General features: G+C 39.9%; 1 protein-coding gene across 1 annotated transcript in view; it reads right to left on the bottom strand.

The window, feature by feature from the left end:
- Nucleotides 1-27,240, bottom strand: part of BCL2 (BCL2 apoptosis regulator) — a 239,341-nt gene that overhangs the window by 77,165 nt on the left and 134,936 nt on the right. The gene's annotated exons all lie outside the window — the stretch shown is intronic.

The raw sequence follows: 27,240 nt of genomic DNA, 5'->3' as shown, positions 1-27,240 counted from the left end.
TACTGTCAGATTTTGTATGTATTTTGTTTAGAGTCCAGAGGTTCCCAAATTTATTTGCCTTACCACCTCCTTTTAAAAAAAACTACTTGGTGCCCCACCACCCCAGAAATCTATTTCCTTTAACTTTTTAACAGTTTTTTTTTAATTTTCATAATTTTATATATATATATATTATATATATTTAAAATGATGCATCTTAAATTTAATAATTTATTGTAAATCTGTGGGGTTTTTTCTTGCATTGAAATTTTGATGATGTACTATTGCATCATGTAACCGTGAATACTGTAAACAAGTTATTACACACATGTATTCCTGCTGATGCATACTAGACTTCCCAACATATGACACACTCACCTACCAACACTTGCTTGTTAAGACCTATCAGCAGACTTGACCACTGATTGGTTACAACTTACATTTTGTGTGTTTATTTGGAAAATAATGTAATCACTATGACTTTAACTCTGTTACACAACAGATGAAACATGTATGAATGGTTTTTCAAAATTTTCTTATCTTTTCTTCTTTCCTTATGTTTCCACACCCGCCCATATTTTTATTCAACAACCCCCAATTGCACCGGAGGTTTCTACTGCCCCCCTGGATTGTTCCAGCACTCCCCAGGGGGCAGTATTGCCCACTTTGGGAACTTGAAAGTGTACATGCTGTCTTTCCCAATAGAATGAAAATTCTTTGAGGGAAGGGATTGTTTTATTTTTGTCTTCATAATCCAAGGGCCTGCAGAGTGCCTGCCATACATCTGACAATTAGTAAAACTCATGGATTGACTGAGTGCTACATTGTGATACAGGTGATGATGATACTGTCAAAATTCTGGGAGGATGGAGGATAATGAGGGTTGAGGGAATAGTCAAAGAAAGAGGAGAAGCTGGGCTGTGAAGGACAGACAGGACTTGGGTGTCAGTCTATGCAGCAGTGCTGTTAAAATTGGAAGAGAATCTCTGTGTGAGCCATCTGCAGAAGATGGCTTGCCAGAGCTCAGTTTAAAAGTCCTTTGTAAAAGAAGCAAGATATACGAGAGTGTTTACAATGCCAGGATACACATTCTGAGTAAAGATCCTTACTTTGGGAATACCCTCCAGCTCTGGTGTAGTGTGTGTATTTTCAATGACCTAAACAGTGTTTTACATGAATAACTCTTGTAACAGTAAGAGCTGTTTAGAGCACTTGAGTTATTCACAGTTTATAGTTCTTGTCTCCTCCACCCTCTTATATTCTTCCCAGACTACCTCAAGGTTTTAGGTAAGGACAAGATATTCCAATGGAGAAGAAAGGAGGAGGCTGTCTATAGAGACAGACATGAATGAATGGAAGACGTAACCAAGATAATAACTAAGAATGAAAAAAGAGAGTGAAATATTCATGTAAGAATAATTTCAAGAACTCAAGAGATCAGAAAGAATTGGGAAAAGTGACAAATGTTAAGGACAATAAATAGGATTTATTTAGCTTTTCAAGGGGCATTGGTACCTGTAGTAGAATGGATGTCATGATGATGGACAGAAGGCAGAACTACGATAAATGAAAATTATTTTCAGACTAGGAGGAAAATGTCTGAAAGAGAATCGATATTGACAATAAATAAAAAGATTTCCTGATTTCAATTCTTGGCCAACTTCTAGAATACATTATTAAAGGGATGGCTTGTAAACACTCCGAAAAGGAAGTAGTAATCAGGCTTTATAATCCAGGATAGGTCTCCAAGTCATGTAAGATGATAACTCAGATGAAAGCCAGTGAATGAAGCTCCTTGAATCAGGTAGAGATTTCCTTTTTGCATCCCTAGGATCAAGCACAAGGCTTTGCATGTAATAAGTGCTTAATAAATGTATGTTGAATGGCATTTAGTTGAATGCTATATAATGCCATCAATACAGCAAAACATTTGACAGTCTTACTATTTACTTGGCTTGGTGGAGAATATGGAGAGGTATGAACTAGATGATAATTTAGTCAGGCATATTCAGAGCTGATTAATGACCTGAACCAAAGCAGTCATTAAAAAATCAATGTCAATGTGAAAGGAGGCCGCAGATTTCTGTCCTTATCTTCATTCTGTTTATCATTTTTATCAGTGACTTGGATGATGACGTAGATAGCAAGAAGGGGAATTAAAAAAAAAACCCAGTGCTGAGGACATATATGAGCGGGCAAAGAAGGTGGTCCAATAATATAGCAAGAATGAAAGATGACAACAGATAGCCTAAATGGTGTAATGGTACCACAGGAAATCCTATCTTTGATTCTTATTCTCTGTATGACCCCAAGAAAGTCTCTTGACCACCCAGAGCCTCAGTTTCCTCATTTGTAAAAATTAGTGATTTGGACTGGATGTCTTCTAAAGTTTCTATAATCCTATGAATAAGAGGAAGGCTTTTAATATGATAGAAAGACCTTTTATTGATTTTTTGAGGAAAACCTAAACAAGAAAGGTTGAATAAGAATGTATGAGAAGAAGAGAAGTGGGAGAAGTAAGATTTGCATTAGGAGAAGGAGAACCCACAGCAACGAAACCATGGATTCACCAAAGTGTTAATTCTTCCTTCCCTTTTTTTCCTCTCTCTTTTTTCCTTCCAAATATATAAAGACCCTTCCTTCCTTCCTTCCTTTCTTCTTTCCTTCCCTCCTTTCTTTCTTTCCTTCCTTCCTTCCTCCTTTCTTTCTTTCCTTCTTTCCTTCTTTCTTTCCTTCTTTCCTTCTTTCCTTCTTTCCTTCTTTCCTTCTTTCCTTCTTTCTTTCTTTCTTTCTTTCTTTCTTTCTTTCTTTCTTTCTTTCTTTCTTTCTTTCTTTCTTTCTTTTCTCAACCATTTCACTCTGAAACCCATAGATTGGACCACAGTAGGTCCCTGCCCAAGCTCCACTTAATGGCTGTATTTTGGGCCCTCCTGGCTCAGAGTGAAAGTCAATGGTAACTATTTCTCTTTGACTAGCAACACTGAGGGTCTTTCCCTCCAAGTTTTTTTTTTTCTGATTAAAGGGTCCATTCCTTGACTGGCTTCTTAAAAAGGCCTATTCACTGAATGGGCATTACTTCACTCAAAGTGAGAACCTGAAAAGGCTTTGGACTAAAAGGCACAGGTCTTGCATTGCATCCTGGGCCATCTCCAGTCATCCTGATGAATATCTGGTCACTGGGTCAAGATGGCTCTGGAGGAGAAAGTGAGGCTAGTTACCTTACATGGTGGCCCTCTATCACTCAAATCAAAGTGAACTACAAGTCATGTCATCATTTTTCCTGATGTCATGGTCTTTTTAAAAAGTGAAGGACAAACACAATAAAGACACTGAATCAAAATGCTTATCAAAATGTTTTAATGACACAGGGATGGTATAAATGTATATGCATGTATGTTTCAAAATATGACACTGAAACTGAGCCAACTCTAGCTCCTTAGACAAAATGGGGAACTCAGGGAGAAAAGCAAAATGGCAAAACAATGGCCCACAGAAAAATAAGTTGGTATAGCTAGAAATTTCTGTCCTCAAACAAAAATATTGGAAAAGACCCTTTTTGTACTGTAGGTCCATTTTGGTGGTACTTGCATCCATGGAGAATGAAGAAGAGGGCAGGACATAGGATTTTTTTTTCCTTTCTATGACTTTCTATGACCAGCCTCCAAGGTCTTGTCTACTTTTTTGTGAAGACCAAAGTGCCTTGAGCGAAGTTGAGTTTCTGATCTTTAGTGAAAAAGAGCCCTTCATATATAAGGTGAAAGGGATGTGGGCATAAGCATAGTATTAAGTGTAAAAAAAAATCCAAACATTACCACCTCACCTCTCTCTCTCTCTTTAAATTCTTAGCTTCCTTCAAGTCTCAACTCAACAGTCACTTCCTATCAGAAGCCTTTCCAGAGGCCACCCTTCCCACCCCCATTCCTACCCTTTGTTAGGCCTCTCCCCCTTCTTTTGCACTTTGCACTTTGTACTTTTTTTTATCACTTTGCACTTATTACTTTGCACTTATTTATGATCATAAATGTTGTACCCCTCCTTCCATATACCATCTTCCTTGTTGATATCTTCAGTAAAATTTTGACAGATATGCTGGTAACTTGTCTCACACCCTAGCCTCACAGTCTCTCAACCCTCTGTTCAATTCTAATAGCTCCTCACTTCGACTTGATCCACATCCATCACCTACCAACAAGCCAAGCTGCCACACCACTATGTCCACTCCTTGGATCTTGTCCTTATTCCTTATCCTGTCCTTCCAAGATCTTGAACTCTGAAATTCTTTTAACAAGTTCCTGTCCTTCTCTCTCTCTCTCTCTCTCTCTCTCTCTCTCTCTCTCTCTCTCTCTCTCTCTCTCTCTTTTTCTCTCTCTGTCTGTCTCTGTCTCTTTCTCTCTCACTTACCCCATTTTTGTCTTCATTTCAACCTACAGCCCCTCAATCGTTCCCTGTTTTCTCTTACATCAACCTCTTGTACCCCACCATCTACTCTTTGTACTCCCATACTGTCAAGTGGAGACACATGAAGTTTATTTAACTTCATTTGGAGTCTCACTGCTTCTCAGTAATCCTTCTGTTCACTGGAGGCAGTGGGGCATAGTGGAAAGTGTGGCACTGCATCTAGACATAGAGGGTCTGGTTTTAGAATCTGCCTTTGCCACTTAACCAATGTAAACCTGGGAGAGTCATGTGACTTCTCCCAACTGCCATTTTCTCATCTGCAAAAAAAAATGGGTTAGATCTCCAAGATTCTTTCCAGCTCTGAATCTATGCTTTCCTATCACATTCCCCACAGTGACTACTATAAGCCTTGTCCGCTTACCTAGGTCCTCAGCCCTATGTCATTCAGCAAATGACTTTGCCTCTTAATTTATTGAAATGACCCAGGAATTTGATTTGAGTTCTCACTTCTCTCCTTCCTACCTCATAATAGTTCTATATTTTTAACTATCCTTTCCTCCTCAGATCTTATATTTCTCATGTGTCCCCACCTTCCTTTCCATTTCAAATACTACCATAAGGATTTGGTAAGGTTGATAAGTCAGCCTGAATCTAACCTAAATAAATTCCTAAATTCCTTAGGCTAGTGTTCAATATACCCCCAAATCTCAATCTGGTTCCAACCTACTTTTTCAGTCTTCTCTTATACTACTTCTTTTCACACATCTTGCACACCAAGCAAAGTAGCTGACTTGCTATTTTCACTATATGTGCTTTACTTTCCATGACGCTACATCTCTGAACATGCCATTCCCTATCACCAGGATATCTTCCCTTTCATTTTCACTTATTAAAATAATAGAAACTGACATTTATATAGTACTTGTAACTTTTCAAAACTCTGTACATGCATTATCTCCTTTGTGCCTACTCACCATTCAAAGTCCAGCTGAACATCCTCCTGTCTGTTACCTACTTTTTCTATGCACTTGTTTTATAATCTACTTTGTGTGCCTTTTCTGTGTCCCCTATGAAGTTATACGTACATATCTGGTGAGCAGAGACTAAGTCTTCATCTTTATCTCTCCCCCTCCACTCTCCCTCCCCCCTCACCCCTCTGCCCCAACACTTGTTTTAGGCACTTAGTAAATGTGCCTACGTTTACTAAATAATGAACTGAATTATTTCAAGGAGACTGACAGGTCTGATAAAAGTCTGTACACATACTCTGTTGGACTAGAAAACCCTGAGAGTAGCCTAGAGAGCTGTCCTGTTGCTATGAGCCAAGCCGCTTCAGTTTCTGGGCCTACAGGTCTTGCAGTGGGTGATCTGGCAGCAGACACTATTATGGGCAGAAGCATCATCTAAACTTTTTCCTATTATAGTTCCAGAAGAACAATGCACCATAAGACAATCTAGTTTATAAATGGGCTAGCCACAGATCCACAAGCTTAGAAAGCCTAATGGAAACTTTTCATGATGCAGGCTATTTTATTCATTTTGATCCAAGGGGTTTTTATGTTTTTAGAAAATAAATATTAATACTGAGAAGGTTCTTTGTTTCATTTTTTGCCATCATAGCCGATGATCGAAAGCTTTAAATGAAAAGCTTTCAAAGCAATCAAGTGCAAAAAAAAAAAAAAAAAGACAGCTCATTTTTTCCTCTGCAGTCAGAAATGAAAAGGTTTTTTGCCTTGCTTGGCTAGAGGGTTACTGATTCATAGGCCGCCAGCTTGAGAGTCCTACTCAGTTTGATTTGGAAATGAAAGACCTCATCCAGCCAAAATTACCCAGTCACATAACTGCAGGCCCAAACACGTCCTGCAGACCTCTTCTTTTCTATTTTGGGGCGGGACATGGAATCGGCTAAACCCACTGTAAAAGTCAGGTAGCTAGGAGTTCCAAACTGGGCTATGAGAAGCAACCAGGTTCAGCATTTTACAATACTGCTGAAACCTAGAGTTCTAAGGCTAATCAGGTCACACCACTTTGTGCTTCGGTATACTCATCTGTCAGTTGGAGATGGGGGAGAGGTAGGGAATTGTTCCAATCTTTCTTCCTGGAATAAATGGCATGGTAACCGGTCAGAAAACTTCTTAAAACTCTACTAAATGCAGAGTGCTATAAATAAATTCCTGTAGCAACAGTCCAGTAATTCCTTTCCTCTCTCACTGGCTCTACTGCTTATGACCAATATAAAGGTTAAACCACTCAGGGTCATGCTGGCACTTTGTAGCACTTGTGGCTACTCCTGGAAGCACTGCCCTTATCTACCACATGCACCTGCCTCTTTTCTGTTTCTCTTTCTCTCTTGCCATTTTTTCCTTTCCTTTCCTTCCCATCCTCTTTGATTCTCTTTCCTTCTGTTCTCTTTCTTTTTCTTTCTCCTTTGCCTGTGCTCTAGGGCTAATGATGGCCACCTAGGGGCTTCACAAATCCCCGCAGTAGCACTCGGGGATAAGGAGGCTGTCGACCTATGGCCTACCACTTTAAAGATCGAGAGGCATAGTCAGGTCCCAAAAAGCATTACGAGTTGTGTCTTGTAGGTCTCATTCTTAGAAAATGGTTGATGCTCATCAGCTGGCTGCCATGAGAGAAGTTACCCAACCCTATTTGAAGGTATAGCAGCCATAAATATTATAAGGTACCACTACCTAGATTCCACAAAATGGCTTGGGAAAAAACCATGGTCAAGCCACCAGTCAGTCCAAGGGGTATGTGGTGGTGGTTGCACAGTGACCACAATATCTCTTTTCATTTAAACCACTGGGAACAAGGAATGACTGTGAGAACACAGATCTCAGTGAGAGTCATGCTATAAACCAGATTGTAAAACTGGTTTTGTAGGTCAGTTTTACAGACCAGTTCTCCAGTTTTATTTTACACACATGCACATACACAAACACATGCATGCACAAGCGCACACCCACACACTTACTTAATCCTGGCGAATTATTTGCCAGTAAAATTTTGCTAGAACATATTCCAACATTCCACTGGTTCTGTGATCTCAATGATGTGAGTATTGCCTCCAACAATGGGTATTGCAACCCATCCATTCCTTTCCATCCTGTGTGACTCACTGCAGGGAATCCCCCTGACACGCTAAGGATTTTCACTGCATCATATGGATATTGCAGGGAAGCCAATAGAACACATGGACCGTGGCTTCTGTTTTCTCAGTCATGTAGTTCTCTTTCACCAGTGGCATCACTGGTGATATTTCTCTGATGCCATCATTCACACCCACATCATAGGAAAGTTAGATTCATGGCTGCTGACCATGGCCAAACCACAAATCCACTTGTTCAAGGTTAAGAACATTTTATTTCAGGCTAGCCGTGGAACATTTGGATCTTATCTAATTTGCTTATTATGTTCTTGGTACCTCTGAAAGGCAGCATGGTGTAGTGAATAGGGAGCTAGCTCTGAAGCTAAGATGATCTGGGTTCAAGTCTGGCCTCTGACACATACTGGCTGTGTGATTCTAGGCAGGTAACCTACCTTCCTTGTGCTCAAGGCAACTTGAAGGGAGTGTCCTTGCCTGGGAGTTCCTTATACTGATGAAATCATAGGTCCACATCCTCTTCCTTCTCTCTGACTCTGTCTCTGTCTCTGTCTCTCTCTGTCTCTGTCTCTCTCTTATATAGGTGCTGTGTCACTACACTGCACTAGAGAGAAAGAACATAGAATGCCTTAGCAGAAGTTTCAGATCTTATCTCTGAAATTGGTTTCAATCGTTGGGGGAGTCACTATTGCATCGGCAGGCAGCAGCAACATTGAAGGTCAGGTTTAAGGGTGGAAAGGTATGTTGGAGGCCTTCTGGGTAGAGTAAGAAAGTGTGTGTGTGTGTGTGTGTGTGGTGGAAGGGAGTGAAAAGATAGCATTAAGAATATACATTTCTGTTCCCTTCTCCCACTTTTCCTCTCTTATAGCTTAGGACTAAGGATACTGAAGGGAAAGGGCAGATTAGATGTGGAGTATCCCTTCCTTTAGTTCTCTGTCTCTATTAAAAATAAAGACTAAGACCTTTGATCCACTGAGAAGCATGGAGGGTGGGGGTAGGGGCTGCATCAGATTCAAAGCAATCTCATTTTGGCCCTGGCACCTATAATAGCTATCCAGGTTGGACTGGGAGTGGAGCCATGGTGTCTCAAAGGAGGATCTGGCTAAATACAAAATTGGGAACCTTTTAGGTGATAGAAACCCTGCTCTCTTGACTTAAGACATCTGTTATAGACAGAACAAGAGAGTTGTGCATGGGCTCCCATGTCTCCCCCTCCCCCCCTCACTTCCAACCTGGCTGTGTCTATCACTTGTTTGTTGTGGGGCCACAGTGAAAATATTGGAAGATATTAAGAATCAGAGCAGTCTTGGAAAGGATTGCTAAATTCAAAGTATTTGGGACTAATAGTAGGATAGTAGTTCCTTTGGAAATTTATTTCTCACCAAGCTGGAGCCTACATCTCTCTAATGCTTGTGTGGTCCTAGATACCAGGCATGTTTGGAAGAAGCTAGGCAATGGTGCTGGTTTTTTCTACCTAGCAGAGGAGTGTCGGTGTTAGTGCTATGAGCTGCCATCAAGTGGAGCTCAATCGGGCAATCATATAGGAATACAATTCTTGCTAAAATAAATTACCCAGTCTAATATACACAAGAGATATGAAGAAAGAACAAAGCAAAAGAACACTCGCTAAGCAGATGTTTACTATTCAAACTCTGTGTGTCCCTAATGTCCATATAAAGAATACAGTTCTTTAAACATCTTTTTCTTTTTACCTCACACAGAGTGGCAATGGTACTTTCTCCATTTCCTCTTCATTCCTACAGCATATTTCATCTTTGCTTCACAATTGGGCATTTAATTACGTATTGTCTCCATTCTCTGTCAGGTGTAGAACCCTTGTCTCTTCCACTAGATTTGAAGCTTTTGGAAGGCAGAGATTTTGAACCAGATAATTCCAGGACTGGAAGGGACTTTAGTGATAAGTCCCTTTGTTGTACATGAAGAAAACAGAGGTCTGGAGGGCAGAAGCCACTTGCTCAAGGTCACACAGCTGGTAAGTCATGGATCCCTGAGCCTGGCTCTTCCCTAGCCCCTCAGGTCAAAGGCCACTTCCCCTTTCCTATATGACCTCTCACTCTCCTCTCATTTCCATTTCTTTTGTATCCCCTACACAGCCTGGCATGTGACTGAATGAACAAGGGACACTCAATAAGAAACTTTTTGGATGGCTGGTTGATCAAAGGCACAATGTCTCCTCCATCAAAGGCACAATGTCTCCTCCAAGTATGCCATCTATTTTAAACTATGAACTTGAACTTCAGGGAAACATCTTTGATGTATGCCTTTGTATTGCATTACATTTCTTACCTAGCCTTAATCGTTGAATGGGCATTGCCTCAGTCAAATTGAGGCCCATTAAAGACCTTAGCTCAAAAAAGCCAAGGTCTTCCACTGCATCCAGGGCCATCTCTAGTGGTCCTGATCTATATTTTACCACTGGACCCAGATGGCTCTGGAGGAAAAAGTGCACATCCTCCCGCATTTAAATCCAATCTACTTCCATGTTATCATCTTCCTGATGTCATGGTCCCCTTAGAGAATGAAGGACAAACAACAACAACCAGGTGGGTGATGCAGTGGATAGAGCACTGGGCCTGGAGTCACAAGGACCTGAGTTCAAATTTGGTCTTAGACACTTACTAGCTGTGTGACACTGGGCAAGACACTTCACCCGGTTTGCCTCAATTTCCTCATCTGTCAAATGAGCTGGAGAAGGAAATGGCAAACCACCCCACTATCTTTGCCAAGAAAACCTCAAAAGGGGCTACGAAGAATCGTACATGACTGCAATGACTGAACAACAACAACCACCTGAAAGTCAGGAAAAGGCTGAAATAGATGCTCTTTGAAAAATGCAGTTTCAGCGATTACAGATAGGGAGTGGCAATTCACTGTTCCAGAAAGCTGAATTCTGATTTCACTTGTAATTCATATAAGCAAAAAGCACATAGGTGTGGCCTTCAGTCAATGCCTAAATGCTAAAACTGACATTCAACCCTTCCCATTTGGGATTTATGTTGTTTTCTTTAACCAGGAAGCAAGAAATACATCTCTCTTCAGATAATTACTTGTTTTCCAAAGAAGGAATGAAATCTGCCTCTTTGCTCTTGTTTCTTTACACTTGAGAAGGTAACATGAGATATAAAAGTAGGACAAAACACTTAAAAGTTTTTGTCCAATAGTACTTTTGCTTACAAGATTAGACAATGGGAGGCAGAGTCATGCAATGGCTTTGGTGTCAGAGAACTGTCTAGATCTGTTTCCTCATTTGTAAAATTAGAAGCTTGGACTAGAAGGGCCCTGAGGTCTCTTCCAAGAATTTCAAATGTTACATGTTATGTCCTTTGCCTTTTAATGGCTTATTCTTTTTTTTAATACCACTCTTTTACTTTCTTCTACCAATATAGAAAATCAGATTAAATCATGCATTAAAGATTTGCTAGGCACCTATGTGCCCAGCATGTTTTTGTGAGTGGTGAAGGTGTACCAAGAAGTACAAAAGACAAAAGTTCTTATCTTCCAGCTACTTGAAATCTTGTTGGGAAGACTAAACAATGATATATGCATGAAATAACTACAAAGTGCAATTAAGGGCTAAATTGTGCAATAATAATGATAACAATTTTCATTTTAATTGTTTTACAAAGAACTTTGTACACATTTCCTCATCTGATTTTCATAGCAACACTCTTAAGTAGTTAATACTTCTGGAGCAGCTAGGTGGCAATGGAAAGAGGTCTGGCTTGGAGGCAGGAAGACCTGAGTTCAAATGAGGCCTCAGCCACTTTCTAATTGTGTGACCCTAGACAAGTCACTTAACCCTGTTTGACTCAGTTGCCTCATCTGTAAAATGAGTTGGAGAGGGAAATGACAAACCATTCTGGTATCTTTGCCAAGAAAATTGCAAAATGGGGTCACAAAGAGTGAGACACAATTGAAAATGACTAGACAACCTTATTTTTATGGGAAGGTAAAACTTAGCAACGTTCACTGATTTGCTCATGGTCCCACAGCTAGTAAGTGACTGAGCTGGGATTTGAACCCCCAGGTTGTCTGACTTCCAGTCTGGGTCTATTCTCGTTACCCCACTGGTAGTCCAGAAGCCGACTGCTTCGGGCATGGAACTGATGGTTTAACTTCTCTCCTTTAGTTCTCCACTGACTGGAACATCCACACTTCCTTAAAATACACCAGGAGTATAGAAAGGGGAGAGAAGAGCTGGGCTGCAGTGGTTGGTGAAGACTCTGTGGGAGAGGTAAGATTTGTGCCGGGCCTTGGCCCAGGCAGAGCAGAGGGAGAAAAGGTGGGGAAAATCACATGAGCAAAATCATCCAAGTGAGGACGAATGTGACATGATGCGCTAGTGAGGAGACGACTCCAAGTAGAGCAGAGGGCGATTAGGAAAAGCTACGAGATACCAAGCACCGTGCTAAGCCCTTGACAAATATCATCTCATTTGATCCTTACAACAATCCTGGGAGGCAGGTGCTATTATTAGCTCCGTTTTATAGTTGAGGAAACTTGAGGCAGAGGTTAAGTGATTTGCCCAGGGTCACACAGCTAACAGGCGTCTGAGGCTGGATTTGAACTGGGGTCTTTTTGATTCCTGCAACAAGTAAGGTGAGATGAGATTATAAAAGGCCTCAAAGCCCAGACTGAGGGGTATGGACTTGATTCAGTCGGGAGCCAGCTGAAACAAGGGTGTGACATAATGAAAGCAAAAGTATATGATGATTAATTTGGCAGTAAGTGTTGGGGTTGCGTGCCTTGCACCAGATACTCTATAGCACGCTGTGTGTGTGTGTGTGGGGCATGGGGGGGGGGCGGGGGGAAGCTCATCTGGCCGGAAGGACGGGAAGTTCAAGGAGCTAACACGGAAGGTTAGTGTATTTGGTGAGGTAGGAGGGTGTGTAGACAAACTGAAAGCAGGGGTATCAGCTAGAAAGCGAATAGTGAGGATACAGGGGTAGCATTGTAAATAGAAGGAAGGGGAAAATCCAAGAGTGAGTAAAACTGAAACATAGGATAAGCCAGTCCAAGTGTTTTATTTCCAGTTGGGATTTTGACTCTCAGTACAGGAGAATCAGACATGACCAGAGACTTCCATGAGTATAATTTGTAATAAGCAGAAGAGAATCCGAAAGTATCACTCTCTGGATCATAATGGCAGCCTTCAGGATGTGCCCAAATGGGTTCTTAGAATCCTCTAGTCACGGATGATTTTACTATAATCAATTAGACCAGCTTCAGTACAAAATGTGTATTTGGTGCCCACTCTATGCAGACTACTATATTAATGATGTGCTGTGAATGGAAAAGAAATAGAAAACATGGAGGCTTCGGACTTTGAGGAATTACAGTGTAGCCAGAGGGACATACTATGCATACATTAAAGGGCTTAAAGAGTCCGTCAAAAGCATAATATCAAAGCATCGTGTAAATGCATGAAATGAGTACTGAGGGGACACCAACAAAGCTGGATGGTGTAAACCAGGAAGAACTTCCTGGAGGAGGTCTCTGACCAGATCATTTTAGTCTCCCTAAACTGTTTCCCTTTCAACCTAGTGAGAATCACGTATGATAACAGATATAACACTTTCAAAAGGAACATATTCCCAAGACAAAATATAAAATATCACAAATCCTTCTGCTCTGGCCAAAGCGTCATTTGATACAGCAGTCTTTGCTGATCATTATGTAATCAATCCAAGACAGTAACATGCAGGGACTATTTTTGACTCAGTTCATATACAGTAAAGTATAAACATTGACTTGACTAGAAGACTCAACCAATAAATGATCACTTGCCCAAGCACTAACATAGTTCTTGATTTTATCTGTCTGTGCCTGAGCATGCTTTCTATTTAGAGAGGATTGGCTGACTTTTGCGGAGCCCAGTGTTTTATGCACAATTATTTCACCTATCTATATTTCAGCAGATTTATATTCATTGTCATATGCATCTAATGACTGCCTAGTACTCAATACGCTATTCTTACACATCCTCATGTTTTCAGCTATCTTTTTGCTCTATAGATTTTACTGACAGCCCTTAATTTACAATTAAAATAGGTTTGTGAAAATTCCACTGAGTGTTTAGCATTTCCCCACATAAGCCATTTCTCCTTTAAACTAAGAAATCTTCCCAGTGCTCTTAGCACATGGACTAACCATTCCTGTCCCTAAATATTAATCATGCATGATATTCCTATCCTCTTCCCTACAATTTCCTTTTATGGCTGCCATGAACTACACTGGATCTGTTATTTTTAAAGTCCTGGGGTGTTTTTCTTTTTCACTCAACTGATTTACCAAAGCCTGGTCATGGATACATAAAATATACTTTTTGCTTATTTTTCCACATAGTTATTTAGATCTTGGAGGCACAGCAGCCTCCAACCTTGGTCATCACTATTTGCAGCTGTTACAGGTGAAAATGTTGGATGAGACAGTCATAGTGAGGGTAAAAAAAAAAATACAACTCCAAAGAAAGCTTTCTTCTCCGGGCCGAAGTGAAGGGCCTGAAGCCAAGGAGTACATGTGAGTAAACTAGCTTAATATCCTGTTAGGGGGCAATAGAAGTCAAGAATTGGTAATAGGCTTTAAATCCTGAAAAACACTAAAGAGAGAGAAGAAGAAATTCAATTTAACTCTCTTTTTAGGTCAGCGAAAGATATAAAAAGCACCCTAAGTACTATATATGTATATGTATATATATGTGTGTGTATATATATAATATGTGCATATTATATATATACATATATATGTATATATATATTCTTTCACTCTTTCACACATACCTGCATAAACCTGGGAAAGTCACAAGTCAATTAACTCAGTTCAATAAACATATACTTACTTATTAAGTTACTAGAATGTACAAGATACTACACTAACAGGAGGGAAATAAAGACACACTCCTTGCCTCAGTGCTGCTTAATTAATGCTTATTCACTTGATTTAATTAAGGAACTCACTTTCTCTAGTGTAAAAGGAAGAATATGGATCAGAGAGCAGGGGTTTTCGTCTATTTTGTTTCACAGACTGTTAGCAGACTGGTGAAACCTCTGGACTTCTTCTCAGAATGATGTTTTAAATGCACACAATAAAGTACACAGGATTACAAAGGAAACAAGATATATCAAAGTAGAGTTATACACACACACACAGAGTTCACAAACACCAGGTTAAGAAACCCTGTAATGGTGAATCTTTAAGGTCCTTCCCAAATGAGTCGTATATGCTTATCATCATTGCCACTGACAATGGAAATTATAGTGTCCGGAACAAACTTGAAGCAGTGCCTTCTTTGGACTTTCCTGTCTTCATTAGTAAAATGAAGGGACTGGATTGGGTGGTTACCAGGTAAGGTCTCCTCCACCTCTAATGTTCTGTGATCCTGTGAATTCACTGCTCCTACATAAATAGCTCAATTTTTTTTCTTTTCTACTTGATTCTTTTTTCAAGAATGAATAGTAGAATCTCTTCCAGAGAAACAACTCAAATCTGCGCCTACTTCCTGCACATTCTGCCTCTGGCCAGTGAACTGGCTGAAAGACGTCTAAGGCGAGGCAGGTGTATCCAGCTACAGTGTTCTCTGAACCATCCCTGGAGTTCCCACATACTCTGCTGAAGACATTGTAATGAGTAATGCAGAATTCCCAAGAGTTTGTGAGGAAACGAAGCTTTCTCTCTAGGAGTAAATCCTCACAGTGCTATTGCCGTCATTTGACTTTAGGTTGGCCTCAACCCATCTGCGCCTCAGCCTCTCTACCTATCAAAGGAGATACCAACACCTGTTTGAGAAACACGGCCATGAGCCAGAGATGAAAAGAGCCCTGACCTTGCTGTTGTTTTTACTTTTTGGACATGTTCTGTCCACCCTGTCATCCCAAAGAAAAGCATTAAATGAAAATGAGGCAATGCCTAAAATTAGTTCAGTACTAACAGTATAAAAAAATGACACAAAAATCCTCAGATAAGGATTTCTTTACTTCAGTCTGCTTTGTTCTTTGTCTCAGAAAAATAAACATTATATAGCTCTTATCTGAATTAGACCCATCAGGGATTGCTGGAACAGATTATATGAAGGTGTGTTCTATGTAGGTCAAGTTAGCATAGGCTTGGCTTTCACACTTTAAAGTACAAACAGGATCAAAGGAGGTTGGGGAATTTTGCATATGTTTTTGTAAATATGTGATCCAACCTCAGACCAAACATGATTATTTTAATGCTTTGAACTACATGGCAATTGATAAATAAGAATGGTGGAACTAAAGTGGACCATGTAAGAAAGTAAAACATTAGGGAATAAATAATTCAGGGAGAAGTCTTCTATAATGTGAATTCTACAACGTTCCTCTGTTGTAAGAACAAAACAGATTTGTCATAAGAAATGAAATTATTAGAGCCATATGCCTCCCTTTTCTTACTTCCCCCCAATGCTTGAAGACAAAAGAATAGCCGACTTAAATCTTGGTCATTTCATGCTAGTAACTTTCGAAGGATGATTGTTCACTGAACCTCTCTGATCAGTGGGATCTTGTCTGTGTAGTGAGTTTAAAAATTAAAATGCTATTAGTTACAAAGTTTCTGTTTGTCCCATGTTAGACTGTCAATCTGATCCAAATAGGGAAAAATCTGACCAGTGAAAGAAAAACCAGGATTTGGAATATATACAACTGTAGCCAGGGTTTGAATCTTTCCCATTTTTTAGTATTTATAATCACAAAAGCATTACACAATGCCTCTTGGAACCCAAGAAAATATAAATTATCCTTTACTTTTAGCAGACACTAACATTTTTGAATATAGTATAACGATAATACTTAACATTTGTATAGCACTCTGTGAAGCCTTTGTACACATATATATTATATCATCTGATCTCCATAATAACCAGGTAAAGTATGTGCTATTATTAATCCCATTTGACAGGTACAGAAACTAAGGATAAGAAGGGTTGAGTGACCCCCAGGGTCACCTAGCTAGTAAGCACCTGATCCAGGATTCAAGGTTAGATATTCCTAACACCAAGTCTAGCGTCCTTTCTACTACATTGTGCTATAATAATACTGTCTCATCCAGGAAACATTCTTCTTGCTTTCAATCACCACTTATGTTATTATCCAAAATTTTATCAACTAGAAACCCAATGAACTCTTTTCAGTCAAGAAGCAAGTAATTATTAAGTGTTTACTATGTTGTGAGCATTATACTGGGTCCTGGGCACAAGAAAAACAAACTTGAAATAGTTTGTACCTTCTAGGAGCTTAAAATTTAGTCGTGGGAGACATTTATATTACACACAAGTATCTGAGAAATAGAAATAAAATGGAGGAAAAGAGAATGGGGGAGGTGCTTGTAGCTGGAGAGGGGCATCTAGAAAGGCTTCCTGTAGAAGGTGGTGTTTGAGCTGAGCCTTAAAGCTAGGCAGAGATGTGGAGGGAAGGCATTGTAGGGAGGAAAAGCAGCCTGTGCAAGGGCAAAGAGCAGAGAGATGGAGTGCTGGAGTGCCATGCAAGAAAAAATAAGCAAACTGCTTTGTATTAGCAATATAGAGATAGGCACCATTCACTATGAAGCCCTTGAGGCATCAAAATGAGCCTTTTGAAACTTTTGAAGTTTCAAAGAAAAATTCCATTAGGTTTAGTTAGTTTTCTTAAGTGTGTTGGATCATATATTTTGTAAAATATTAATCAAGATTTGGAGGGGCTTATCAGTTAATCAAAGCATTTGCTTAATTAGCTGTGTGACTTTGGGCAAGTCACACAGAATCTAAGAGTGGAAATGTACCTCAAGGGGCATTTAATTCAATCTGTTCCCAATAGGATTGCCCAGTGGTTATGAACTTCAGCTCCATTTGGAAGGTGGGGTTTTCAGGGTTTTTTGGTCCAAATGTAAGTGACTCCTGATTTTAGACATATTCCTAACAACATTCATGTATATACTGAAAATTAAAACAAATTATTAGGCTCATTCAAGTTTATAAGAGCTGGATTTGAGGGGAAAGCACAGTACAAAAAGTACAAGCAAACAAATGTATGCAAATAAACTGCATCCAGGATAAATAAGAAATAAATAAGAGAAGAAAGACACTAGAAGTAAGAGGAGCTTCCTGTAGAAGATGGGATTTTAAGTTGGGACTTGAAAGAAGCCAGGGAAGCCAATAAGCAGAGATGAGGAGGGAACACATTTCCACATATATAACAGATAAAATTCTTGGGGGGGAAGGGTACTACATAATTTTAAAAAAATAAAGGAGTCCTAAGACTAAACATTGTATTCCACTGCTTTAATAGTAATGATATAGTAGTAACATCTAGTAATATAGTAATAATAGCTAACATTTCTGTAACCCTTACTATCTGACAGGAATTGTGTTAAGCGCTTTACAATTATTATTGAGCATTATTACGCTCTAGAGACAGATGCATAACTACTTAGCAGTACATGTGTATGAATCTCCCTGTTATTCAGTTGTTTTTAGTCATGTCTGACACTTTGTGACCCCATTTGGGGTTTTCTTGGCCAAGGATACTGGAGTGGTTTGCCATTTCCCTCTCCAGCCCATTTTACAGATGAGGAAACTGAGGCAAGCAGGGTTAAGTAACTTGCCCAAGGTCACACAGCTTAGTAAGTGTCTGAGGCCAGATTTGAACTCAAGAAGGTGAGTCTTCCTGACTCCAGACCCAGGACTATCACCACTGAGTCCTTTGGCTGTGCGAATCTCCCTAACTTTGGGCCATATCCTATGCTAAAACACGCTACCTTTGGGATCTATACAGTGGGCCTATCTTGTAGATATAATGAGGTCCATTATTCCATAACTCACTTCCTAGACAAGGTGTAAGAGAGGCTTGCCTTATATTGAATATTAGTAAACACAGCACCTAATAATGTTCCAGTTCTTAATCTTCCTGCACCCTTTGACACTATTAATTTCTTCTCATTGATACTCTGTAGGTTTTCATGACACTGATCTTGCTTGCTTTTCCTCATAGCTATCTGACCAATTCTTTTCTTCTCCTTTGCTGGATCTTTATCCAGGTCATTCCCATTAACTGTAGTTATCTCCTTCTATACCATTTCATTTGGTGATTTCATCAGTTCCCAGTGTTTCAACTATCATCTCCATGCAGATGATTCTCAGGCACATTTGTAAAGCCCAGACCTCTCTTCTGAGCTCCCATCTCTCATCTCTTGTTGCTTTTTGATGGATGTCTCCTACACGTCTTAAATTCAACAAGTCCAAAACCGAATTTGTTAGTTTCTCCCCTCTACACACTCTCTCCTCTTCCTAGCCTCTCTGTTAGTATGGAGGGTACCCCCATCCTCCCATTCACCCAGGCTCACAACTTAGGGGTCATCCTTGACTCCTTACCCATTTTTCACCCCTGGTATCCAATTAGTTAGTTCTGTCATTTATACCTTCATAACATCTCTTCTATGTGTCCCCTTCTCCCCTCCTGATGCTGCCACCACCCTTGTGCAGGCCCTCATCTCCTTATGCCTGGACTTTCGCAATACCCTTATGGATGGTCTCCCAGCCTCAAGTTTCTCCCCATTCCAGTCTATCCTCTATGTAGCTGTCAAATTGCTCTTTTTAAAGTGAAAATTTGACCATGTTTCCGAATAAGAAAAAGAACACAATAGGACAAAAAAAAAGTCTTAACACAATAATGAAGGAAAAAATAGAAAAGAACTACACAGAACTTCTGAACATAGAATATGGAATTTCAATTGAAAGAATTCACATATCACTGCCAGAAAAAAAGGGCTGAAAGGCTGAAAACTCCAACATATGTAGTGGTTAACTTTAATAATTCAATTCAGAAGCAACAAGTTCTGCAAGCCATCAGAAGAAAGATCTTCTATGACAAAGGACATACAAATAATACAAGGCTATTCTATACCCATTAAAAAAAAAGGAGGAAAAAAATGGACTGATGTGTTCTAAAGAATAATGAAGCTCAAGATGCAGCCTGGGGTGATCTATGCTGTGAATTTGAGCTTAACTATATAAGACAAAAGTTGGCTATTCAATAATAAGGAAGATTTTAAAGTATTTTAAGAAAGAAAATCAGAACTGAAGAGATTATTTACCTCTTGAACACCCTAAATGACAGAAATGCACAGAGAGTAAATAAATGTGGCAAGCAAGGATAGCAACAGTGACAGCAAGGAGACCATTAAGAAGCTTCTTTCTAAATATACACAAGAAGACAGGGATAAAGGGAGAAATCTGGTGGAGATGACAGTAAAGAGAAAAATAGGGGGCATTATGGACGGAAACTGGTGACACCCTGCCTACAGAAGAATGCTCCTTAATTAAAAAATTAAGGAATAGGATTAGCTAAAGGGGAGGAGTGGAAATGAAAATATCAAATGAGAAGAGGAGATCAAAGTTAAGGGGAAGATAGCCAATGGGAATGGGGTCACCTTAAAGGAGACTGAAAGAAAGTAACTGAAGGAGCATAATACTGTGTCTATAGTAGAAGAGGGAACTTGAAACTGAAAAGCTTCTGCATGGGCAACATTAATGAATCCAGGATAAGAAGGGAAAAGGTTGAATGTGGTGGAGGGTGGGGTGGGGTGGGAACTTTGTAACAAATTTCTCTATTAAGTGTTTGGTATCCAAGATGAATAAACAATACACACATATATGTATATATACAAGGCTAATACCCATTTCCCAATAGATAAATGGTCAAAGGATATGAATAAACAGTTTTCAAAAGAAGAATTATAAAATATTTACAACCACATGAAAAAATGTTCCAAATCACTAATAGTGAAAGAAATGCAAATCAAAACAACTCTGAAGTTTCACCTCACAACCTGCAAAATGGCAAAAATGATAAAAAAATGGGAAAATTCAATGTTGGAGGGGGTGTGGAAAGATAGGCACACAAATACATTGTTGGGAGATCTGTAAAATGGTACAATCATTTTGGAAAGCAATTTAGAAGTGTGCAAATAAAGTGACTAAGATGTCCATATCCTTTGAACCAGACACTTCATTATTGAGCTTATATTCTAAAGAAGCTGTTCTAAGAAAGGAAGTCATTCTAAGGGAAGCCATCTAAGAAAAAAAGTCCCATATATTCCAAAATATCTATATCAACATTTTTTGTGGTGGCTAAGAATTAGAAACAAAGTAGATGCTCATAGACTGGGGAATGGCTAAACAAATTGTGTGGTATATGAAAGTAATGCAATATTACTGAGCTGTGAAAAATGATGTGTGTGTTGAATACAGAGAAGCATGGAAAGAGCTATATGAACTGATGAAGAATAAAGTAAGCAGAGTCAATACATACAGAAACTACAACAATGTAAATGGAAAGAACAATGACACAAAAAAAAAAGCAAAAAGGAAGTGTAACTAATTATAAAGATCAAGTGGAATTCAAATGAAGAGACATGAGAGGACACCTCCAACCTACCTCCTTATGGAGGTGGGAGGTCCACAGGTGTTATATAATAAAAATGTTTTCAGGCTTTTTCAATGTATCAATCAATCATGCTGACTTTATTTTCCTCTTCCAAAAAAAAATACTATTTAACACATGGGATGTCTCTCTGGAAGGGAGAGGGGAAAGGATACATGAAATATTATGGTGACGTAAGAAACAGAAAAAAATCAATAAAAACTTAATTTTTAGAAAAAGAATTGCCTAGAGCACTGGGAGGTAGATTGACTTGCTAAGACACTCAGCCAATGTTTGTAAGAGGAGGGACATGAACCTAGATCTTCTTGGCTCTGCAACCCATTCTCAATCCACAACACCATGCAGACTCATATATTAAAATATTTGTGGGGGGCGGAGCCAAGATGGCAGCTGGAAAGCAGGGACTTGCATGAGCCCCCAGCCAGGTCCCTCCAAAAACCTATAAAAATGGCTCTGAACAAATTCTAGAACTGCAGAACCCATGAAATAGCAGAGGGAAGCAGGGCTCCAGTCCAGGACAGCCTGGATGGTCACTGGGTGAGGTCTATCACACATGGAGCTGGGAGCAGAGCCAAGCAGAGCTCAGCATGGGCTGCGCCCAGACCAACCAGACTGGGAGCAGGGCAGAACTGGCCCTAGAGCCCTGAATCAGTGAGCTGTGGCAGTTGCCAGACTTCTCAACCCACAAACACCAAAGACAACAGAGAAGGTTAGTGGGAAAAGCTGCGGGGGACAGAGTGAAAGGAGTTTGCAGTTTGGCCACCACCCTGGGGCAACGGAGGTGGTGCAGCTGCAGAACTACAGCTGCAGTTGCTTCTAGGCCCCAGGCCCAACTGGTGGGAGGAATTAAGTGGCAGATCAGAGAGGGAGTACAGAGCCTGCTTAAGATCTGAGTCAGGTCCAGGTTTGTGGTTCTTGGGGGAAGAGGAGTGCTGGTATGGCAGAGCTTGCTATATAGAAATAGCTCTGAAAACAACAGCGTATCCCCTCAAGCTTGGAACAAAATACTCTCTACTCTACAAGTAGGCATACCCCGATGAAAAACTCAAGGGTCAAGTAAGTTGGCTGGGAACATTGCCAGGCAGTGAAAACGGACTCAGATTGAGTCTCAGACTTTGGAATCTTTCTTTGGTAACAAAGAAGACCAAAACATACAGCCAGAAGAAGTCAACAAAGTCAAAGAGCCTACATCAAAAGCTTCCAAGAAAAACATGAACTGGTCTCAGGCCATGGAAGAGCTCAAAAAGAATTTGGAAAAGCAAGTTAGAGAAGTAGAGGAAAATTTGGGAAGAGAAATGAGAATAATGCAAGAAAACCATGAAAAACAAATCAATGACTTGCGAAAGGAGACCCAGAAAAATACTGAAAAAAATACTGAAGAAAACAACACCTTAAAAAAGAGACTAACTCAAGTGGCAAAAGAGCTCCAAAAAGCCAATGAGGAGAAGAGTGACTTGGCCAAATGGAAAAGGAGGTCCAAAAGACCACTGAAGAAAATACTACCTTAAAAATTAGATTGGAGCAAGTGGAAGCTAGTGACTTGATGAGAAATCAAGATATTATAAAACAGAAACCAAGGAAGGAAAAAGTGGAAGACAATGTCAAATATCTCACTGGGAAAACCACTGACCTGGAAAATAGATCCAGGAGAGATAATTTAAAAATTATTGAACTACCTGAAAGCCATGATCAAAAAAAGAGCCTAGATGTCATCTTTCAAGAAATTATCAAGGAGAACTGCCCTGATATTCTAGAGCCAGAGGGTAAAATACAAATTGAAAGAATCCACCTATCACCTCCTCAAAAAGATTCTAAAAAGAAAACTCCTAGGAATATTGTTGCCAAATTCCAGAGCTCCCAGATCAAGGAGAAAATATGGCAAGCAGCCAGAAGGAAATAATTTGAGTATTGTGGAAACACAATCAGAATAATCCAAGATCTGGCAGCTTCTACATTAAGAGATCAAAGGGCTTGGAATACGATATTCCAGAGATCAATGGAGCTAGGATTAAAACCAAGAATCACCTACCCAACAAAACTGAGTATCATGCTCCAAGGCAAAATATGGACTTTCAATAAAATAGAGGACTTTCAAGCTTTCTCAGTGAAAAGACCAGAGCTGAATTGAAAATTTGACTTTCAAACACAAGAATCAAGAGAAGCATGAAAAGGTAAACAAGGAAGAGAAATCACGGGACTTACTAAAGTTGAACTGTTTTGTTTACATTCCTACATGGAAAGATGATGTGTATGATTCATGAGACCTCAGTATTAGGGTAGCTGTGGGGAATATGCATTTATGTGTGTGTGTATGTGTGTGTGTGTGTGTGTGTGTGTGTGTAATATATATATATATGTGTGTGTATGTGTGTATATATATAGATAGAGGGCACAGGGTGAGTTGAATATGAAGGGATGATATCTAAAAAAATAAAATCAAATTAAGGGATGAGAGAGGAATATATTGAGAGAGGGAGAAAAGAAGAGATAGAATGGGGTAAATTATCTCAAATAAAAGTGGCAAGAAAAAGGAGTTCTGTAGGAAGGGAAGAGGAGGCAGGTGAGGGGGAATGAGTGAATCTTGCTCTCATAGAATTTGACCTGAGGAGGGAATACCATACACACTCAATTGGGTATCTTACCCCACAGGAAAGAAGGAGGAAGAAGATAAAAAGGGGGGATGATAGAAGGGAGGGCAGATAGGGGGAGGAGGTAATCAAAAACAAACACTTTTGAAAAGGGACAGGGTCAAGGGAGAAAACTGGATAAAGGGAGATAGGATAGGAAGGAGCAAAATATAGTTAGTCTTTCACAACATGAGTATTGTGGAAGGGTTTTACATAATGATACACATATAGCCTATGTTGAATTGCTTACCTTCTTAGGGAGGGTGAGTGGGGAGGGAAGAGGGGAGAGAATTTGGAACACATAGTTTTAAAAAAGATGTTCAAAAACAAAAAAAAAATGTTTTTGCATGCAACTAGGAAATAAGATATACAGGCAATGGGGCGTAGAAATTTATCTTGCCCTACAAGAAAGGAAGGGAAAAGGGTATGAGAGGGGAGTGGGGTGACAGAAGGGAGGGCTGACAGGGGAACAGGGCAACCAGAATATATGCCATCTTGGAGTGGGTGAGAGGGTAGAAATGGGGAGAAAATTTGTAATTCAAACTCTTGTGAAATTCAATGCTGAAAACTAAATATATTAAATAAATTAAATAAATTTCTAAAATAAATAAAGATTTGCAGCATAAATGCAAGGTAATTTGGGCTGTAAGGGCCCTAGCAGCTAAGGGCATCAGGAAAGGATTTGTGCAGAAAGTTGCATTTGAGCTGAATTTTGAAGAAAACAAGAGGTTTTAAGAAGTAGAAGTGAGGAAGGAGGGGAAGACAATGAGTGCAAAATTGTGGAGAAAGGAGATAGAAAGTCATGTGTGAGGAACCTGGGTCTGGCTGGGAATCAAAGTGTGGGAAGGTGAGTAAAATATAAGAAGGTTGAAAAAGTAGCTTATGAAGAGTTGTAAAAGCCATACAGAAGATTTTATATTTGATACTAAGGCAATAAGGAGTTTATTGAATAGGATAGTGACATGATCAGAAAAACTTTATAAGAATCACTTTTGCATCTTTGTGGAGTATAGATTGGAAAGGAGAGAGACTTGAGATAGACAGTGAGAGTGAAGTGCTGGCTGGATGCCAACTACTGGGTTACACACTAGGGATACAAATCTAAGCTAGCGAATGGGTCCCTATCATCATGGAACTTACAGTCTAATGAAGGAAGAAAACACTTAAAGGGGAACTGAAGATGTCCAGAGAGGATCCAGGCATATACTTGCATGCTTGCATACATATCTACAGCACCTATCTGTCTATTTTCCAATCAACTGGAGACAGGTCATATGTTATTATTCCTATTTCACAGATTAAGTAACTGAGGCTCAAAGAGGTTCACTGACTTGCCCATGATCACACAGCTGATAATGGCTAGAACCAAGGAAAACCCCAATAAAAGAATTCAGATCAATCAGGCAACCAACCAAGAAATGAAAAAAAAATAGAGCATAAAATTGTTAATGAAAAAAAATAGAGCATAAAATTATATAATGAACTCTCTCTTGTATGGCATTTGGCTAAGAGGCTTTTTTAAATCAGCCATTAGGGTAATATAAATAGCATATTTTACTATATACAGAAGGGAAAGTCCTATCAATGTTTAATGAAACTACAATTTTACTAGCATATGTTAAACAATTTGAAACTTTATTCACATTCTGAAGAATTATTATGGGAAATATGTTGGAGGAAAAAACAACAGCAGGCAATCATAAATGCTGTGAGGAAATGACTGAAGAACTGATTTGAAAACTGTTTTGTTATGTTCAAATGTGTCAAAAATTGGGGGATGGGGTGGGGAAATGGAGGGGAAGTTTTGGCCCTGTACAGAAACTGGTGACCTAAGCACGTCACTGCAAGGTTTATTAAACTGTGACAGTGTCAGAGTGCTCGCAAAGGAGGAAGGGAAGAGTTAAATGAATAAATTAATAACCTGGTAAAGCAGGATTTTTTTTCTAACTGTAAAGAAAATCATTGAGGAGGCTCAAAGCAGACTAAGAGAAAAAATAATGTAATTCTTTCTTTGTCTTTTTAACTTCTGATCAGAAAGAGTAAAGACGAAGGAATAAAGGATGTAGGCAAACAGCAATTTGAGGTTTCCCCTTAGTTTAGTCATCAAGGTGCCTCATTCAGGAGCCACATAGCTAATTTGTGAGACCTGAGATGCTGCATTGCTATGAACACAGACAATAGGAAGAAGAACCAAAAGAGGGTTTTTCAAACTACTAGCACCACAGGAAAATCTTTGTTTGAATCCTGTCTCAAACATTTTTCTAGTTGCGTGATCCTGGGCAAATCCCTTAAGCTTTCTCAACCTTATTTCTCTCACCTGTAAAAGGGGGATAATAATAGCACCTACCTCTCAGGGTTGTACTAAGGATAACATGAGATATTTGTAAAGTGCTTAGCATGGTAACCTGGCACATGGCAGCCACTTAATAAATGTTTATTCCCCACTTCCTTTCCTTGTTTCCAACAGCCCTTAATCAGATATTCAATTAACAATGCTTGCTGTGTACCATCTGACCTATCTCTATACTGCAACCAGCAATGGTAGATGATGAGGGCACAGTCTCTTGGAGCCCCCTTGAACTCTCCTTGAGTCTTCCAACTGGATTTGGCCTTCCTCTAAGGACATGGGCCTTGCATTGTCTTTGGGCCCAAGTCTCTGCCTAGCCTAGCCCTCTATTGTCCAGCTGTTTCCCACCCTTAATCCTGATCAAAATATCTATACCCTAGTTCTGTTACCCTAGCCCTCTATTGTCTGTCATCTCCATGTAGCCTTCAGCTATTTCCCACCCTGGAGTCTGACCTCATCTCAGTCCCATCAAGCTCCTCCTTAGACTCCTCCTCAAGTCCCTCCCTAAACCCCTCCTCTAGTCACCCCAGACCACCCCTCAATCCCTCCCACAATCTTCATGTACATAATCTCCATCTTTCCTCCAAGAAGACACTCAGATCCAATGTAGCTCAGCTCAGATTGATCTGGCCTGCTTGTTACAAGCATCACAAAGAGTGGGATTTCTTAAGGCAAACCAATATGGCTATAATCCATAATAAGCTTTGTCTTTTCCCTTGGCTGAGAAGGCTTGAGTCGAATTCTTTCAGTAGGACCCGGAGTGTCAGTACTTCGGGGTGTCGAGCACCCCTCAACCCCAAACCTCTTCAGCTGGTTCCCTGACCGGGAATACTGCTAATCTCAAGTTCTTCTCCAGCCAAGATTGAAGGTATGTGGGCCTCCCCCTCTCCCAATCCCCTTCTTGCTCTCCAAGCATGTTGGAGGTGCTTTTCGGGCCTGACCTCAGCAGGTCCCAGTAGGTCAGACAGCTAGGAGGCTGTCTTGTTGTACTTAGCCGGACGCTCTCAGGTAGTTCTCGGTGGTCCAGTGGCTATACTGGAGGCCATGGACCTAGGCACGGCTTCTGAAACATGGAAGACATGGACAGATGCCCCATCCAGAAGCATATGCCAGATTATTTCAATTCTCTTTGCACTAGGAAATTGGGAAACTCCAGAAGGTATGTTCTCATGGGTTTTTTTGTCTTGTTTTATTTTTTTTGTCTCTTCACACTTACTCCTAACTTCTCCTTTACTATGGAGGAAGAGACTTCCAGCCCAAAGGCCCAAAATGGGTCAATCCTTTTCAATTCCTTCAATTCTATTCAATTTTTCTAAAGAACTTAAAAAG

Source organism: Trichosurus vulpecula, chromosome 1 (assembly GCF_011100635.1).
Source record: "Trichosurus vulpecula isolate mTriVul1 chromosome 1, mTriVul1.pri, whole genome shotgun sequence".
NCBI classification, from domain to species: domain Eukaryota; kingdom Metazoa; phylum Chordata; class Mammalia; order Diprotodontia; family Phalangeridae; genus Trichosurus; species Trichosurus vulpecula.
Note: the sequence above shows the minus strand (reverse complement) of the source record. Positions and strands in the feature narration are given on the sequence as shown.